At 39.8% G+C, this 5,059-nt stretch overlaps 1 pseudogene across 1 annotated transcript; it reads left to right on the plus strand.

Annotated features, from left to right (window-relative positions):
- Window positions 1-628: 628 nt before the first annotated feature.
- Window positions 629-1,033, plus strand: LOC306652782 (ubiquitin-conjugating enzyme E2 D3-like; annotated as a pseudogene). The gene has a single exon. The product of its transcript is annotated as a ubiquitin-conjugating enzyme E2 D3-like (transcript).
- The last annotated feature ends 4,026 nt before the right edge of the window (window positions 1,034-5,059 follow it).

Raw genomic sequence — 5,059 nt, forward strand, 5'->3', positions numbered from 1 at the left:
TTCAAACTAAATAGCTTTTTCTCAGAAAAGGAAATAATCAACAATGTCAAGAGAGAGCCTACAGAGTGGGGAGAAAATCTTTGCCACACACACTTCTGATAGAGCACTAATCTCCAGAATCAATAAAGAACTCAAAAAAACTTTACACCAAGAATAGAAATAACCCTATCAATAAATGGGCTAAGGAAATGAGCAGACACTTCACAGAAGATCTGCAAGCAATCAACAGATATAGGAAAAAATATTCAACATTTCTAGTAATATGAGAAATGCAAATAAAAACTACCATAAGATTTCATCTCCCCCAAATTAGAATGTTTCTATCAGGAATAGAAGCAACATCAGATGGACATCTTGTGGCTGTGTCATGCGAGTGAACCCCATAGTGCCAGGGAGGCACCAGCTGCCACGTGGGGAGGAGGCCCAGGCCCCTCTGTATGCGTGGGTGTGGACAGCTAGGGGAAGGGAAGGGAGGCTGGCGCCTGGCTGGCTGGGCGCCTGTATCTGGCACAGCCGGTGTGGAACAAAGAGACAATTCTTCCCCACCGGCCGGATAATCAAGAGTTTTGATTATCTGACCTTTGAGCGCATGCTGAGATAATGAGGAGCCAGACAAAAATCACAGACTATGGCACTGAAATGGATTAATAAGAACTTAGTGATTTGGCCCGTGACCCTCCAGTACAATGTTCTGCAGGTTCAGTTGGGGATGATAAATGACTGCCCATATCAAGGTGGGTATTCTTTTTTAATTCATTTTCCTACAGACTACCGCTTCAAACCACCTAAGGTTGCATTTACAAGAATTTATCATCCAAATATTAACAGTAATGGAAGCATTTGTCTAGATATTCTAAGATCACAATGGTCTCCTGCTTTAACTATTTCTAAAGTTCTTTTGTCCATTTGTTCACTGCTTTGTGATCCAAACCCAGATGATCCTTTAGTGCCAGAGGTTGCACGGATCTATAAAACAGACAGAGGTAAGTACAACAGAATATCTCAGGAATGAACTCAGAAGTATGCCATGTGATGCTACCTCAAAGTCAGAATAACCTGCATTAGAGCTGGAATAAATTTTAAATTATTGTTCCTTTTTTGATCTTCTTATCCGGCTGTTCCCCTATCAGACCTCATCTTTTTTAATTTTATTTTTTGTTTACCTCCCTCCATTCATTCACATGCTAATCTCAGAAGACTTAAGTTCTTCCAGCTTTGGACAATAAATGCTTTTAGAAACTACAAAGTAGTTACAAGAGAACAATTGCCCAAGATTCAGAATTTGTTAAAGAAAATGGGGCATGTGTGTCATGTGGCAAATGTCTTCACTCTAACTTGGTTATGAGACTAAAGCATTCCTCACTGCTCTAACATGCTGAAGAAATCATCTGAGGGGGAGGGAGATGGATGCTCACCTTTCACATCAAAGGAAGCAGCATTATTCTAGAAGCACCCATTTTGTTTAAACATCCCACTGTTAGAGATTTGAGGCTTCATGATATACTTTATGCTCATAACTGATGTGGCTGGAGAATTGGCATTGAATTTATAGCATTAGCAGAACAGAAAATGTGATGTATTTTATGCATGTCAATAAAGTGATGTCCTATTCTTGTTCTACAAAGAATAGAAATTGAACGTCAAACACCCAATGTATTTCAAAATAGGGTCAAAAAACATTTTGTAATTTTTATTTAAATTGTTAGGAGACTTGGGGCTATTAATTAATCTATCTTCCAATACACTGTTTAATATAGCACTGAATAAATGATGCAAGTTATGTGGCAAATGTCTTCTAATCAACTATTAGCTCTGCTAGTAATTGATTTATTTTTCTTCAATAAAGTTGCATAAACAAAAAAGACAATACATGCAACAATAGGTGTTGGCTAGAATGTGGGAAAAAAAAACACTCATACATTGCTTGTGAGGTTGTAAATGGGGGGAGTCACTCTTGAAAGCAGTATGGATATTCCTCAGGAAACCTGGAATGGATCCACCATTTGACACAGCTATCCCACTTGGCCTATATCCAAAGGACATAAAATCAGCATACTACAGTGACACAGCTACTTCAATGTTTATAACAGATCAATTCACAATAGCAAGATTGTGGTGTGGTACCAACTTAGATGCCCTTCAGTAGATGAATGGATAAACTGTGGTATATATACCCAATGGAATATTATTCAACCACAATGAAGAATAAAATTATGGCATTTGCAGCTAAATGGATGGAGTTGGAGAATATCATGCTAAATGAAATAAGCCAATCTCAACAAAAGCAAAGGCTGAATGATTTATCCGATAAGTGGATGATGATATGTAATGGGAGGTGGAAGGGAGTCAAAAATGGAGGAAGGTTGAATTTTATAGAGGAAAGTGAGGGGTAGGGGTAGGGAAGAAAAAATAATAGAATGAGACAAATATCATTACCCCATATACACGTATGATTACCCAAAAGTGACTCTACTTCAAGTACAACCAGAGAAATGATAGTTATACCCCATATGCATACAATGAATCAAAAGAAAAAAGAAAAAAGAAACATTTACATTAATATTCTAGATATTTATATGTAGAAAAATTCACTACTAATCAAATATGTATATATGTTCAAATAATATTTGATTAATAGTGAAGTGTTCTTATGACTGATTTATACAGATATCAGAAAAACATCTAAATAATCATGGATACATAACTACATGTAATTAAAACAATATTTTGTTACATTCACATTTATATCTACAGCAGCACAATTCACAATAACCAAATTATGAAGAGTTCAATGACCTTTAATAGATGAATGGATTAAGAAACTGTCACACACACACACACACACACACACACACACACACACAAACACACATACAAAAACACAGGAGTTTTACAGCCATAAAAAAGATTTAAATTATGATACTTGCCAGTAAATAAATGGAAATGGAGAATATTATGATAAGTGAGATAAATCTGACTCAGAAAGTCAAAGGTCAAGTTTTCTTAATGTGGGGCAGCTAAAGCAAAACAAGGCAAAATTGGGGGTACTGGATTTTATAAATAGGGAAGATGAGAGGAGATTGAGGAAGAGGGAGAAGAAACAGGAAAGAATAAACGTGGAAAAAATTAAGTGAAATAATATTTTGGGCATATATAAACATAAAACCATAAATTACATTTTTATATATGTGCAGATAGCACTAATTAAAATTAAATAAATGAGTGAAAAGCAGATGAATAGAGGGGGCAATACAAGATGGCAGACTAGAGTGTGACTGCATCTCCAGTCACTCCAGAACCCAGGATTCAAGAAGGGGAGGCACTGAGAGACTCGGACTAAAATAGAGCTATGGGGTGAGTCTCCCCCATTCAGTGAAGCTCGGCCTGGGTGGCAAGCCCGGATTCCAGCAGCTTATTAGAGTAGGGCAGGGCAGCTATAGTCTTCCCCAGGCAGCCCTGTGCACTCTGGTGGTGGGCTCCTCCCACATGGCCAGCTGCTTGGAGCAGGCTCCCCAGTGAGAGCCTTTCTGCACAGAACCAGCTCCAAGTCCCTGAGCCAGCGCTGTGAGCTCTGGCCTGCAGGTTGCTTCAGGGACCAGGACAGGGCAGCCAGGGATTTCCCCAAGCAGCCCAGCTCCCTCCAGCGGGAAGTGCCTTTCTAGGCTAGCTTCTCAGAGCAGACCGTGCAGTGAGAGCCTTTCTACACAGAGCCAGCCACAAGTCCCCAAGCCAGCGGAGAGCTCCGACCCACAAGCAGACTCTGGGACCAGGGCAGGGCAGCCAGAGACCTCTACAGGCAGCCCTGCCCCTTCCAGCCACAGACTTTTTCCACAGGGCGATCCAAGATGGCGGACTAGAGAGTGACTTCATTTCCAGTCACTCCAGAACCCAGGATTTAAGAAGGGGAGGCATTGAGAGACTTGGACTAAACAGAGCCACGGGGTGAGACTTCCACACTCAGTGAAGCTCGGCCTGGATGGCAGGACCGGATTTTGGGCAGCTTATTAGAGTAGGGCAGGGCAGCTAGAGTCTTCCCCAGGCAGCCCTGTGCACTCTGGTGGTGGGCTCCTCCCACATGGCCAGCTGCTCCGAGGAGGCCCCCCAGTGAGAGCCTTTCCATACAGAGCCAGCTCCAAGCCCTGGAACAAGTAATGGGCTTGGGGCAGCTTTCTTCAGAAGCACTGCATTATCAAGTTACTCCAAGAATTCAGGCTACTGAAGGCTGGGAGTTGATACACTGGAAAACTACAGGGACACTATAAGCCAATAGAGGAAATCTGCAATATCACAGAGTCCCACTGACATCAGACCAATATGAGAAAACAAGGGAAGAAAATGTCCCAAACAAACCTAGATACTATATCAATAAAACCCAATTACAGCATAGCAGAAGAAATGTCAGAAAGGGAGTTCAGAATGTACATAATTAAAACAACCAGGGAAGAAAATGAGGAGATGAAAGAGCAAATGCAGACATTGAAGAAGGAGATGAAAGAGCAAATGTAGGCATTAAATGATCACACCAATCAACAGTTAAAAGAGCAAATACGGGAAGCAAGAGATCATTTCAATAAAGAGTTAGAGATACTGAAAAAAATAAACAAACAGAAATCCTTGAAATGAAGGAAACAATAAACCAAGTTAAAAACTCCATAGAAAGCATAATCAATAGGATGGAACACTTGGAAGACAGAACCTCAGATATTGAAGTCAAAATATTTAATCTTGAAAACAAAGTTGACCAAACAGAGAAGATGGTAAGAAATCATGAACAGAATCTACAAGAATTATGGGATATCATGAAAAGGCCAAATTTAAGAATTATTGGGATTGAGGAAGGCTTAGAAAACAAACCAAAGGAATGAACAATTTATTCAATGAAATAATATCAGAAAATTTCCCAAATCTGAAGAATGAAATGGAAAACCAAGTACAAGAGACTTATAGGACTCCAAATATACAAAATTACAACAGACCCACACCAAGGCACATTATTATGAAAATACCTAACATACAAAATAAAGACAGAATTTTAAAGGCCGGAAGAGAAAAGAATCAA

Source organism: Sciurus vulgaris (assembly GCF_902686455.1).
Source record: "Sciurus vulgaris genome assembly, contig: HiC_scaffold_580_arrow_ctg1, whole genome shotgun sequence".
NCBI classification, from domain to species: Eukaryota; Metazoa; Chordata; class Mammalia; order Rodentia; family Sciuridae; genus Sciurus; species Sciurus vulgaris.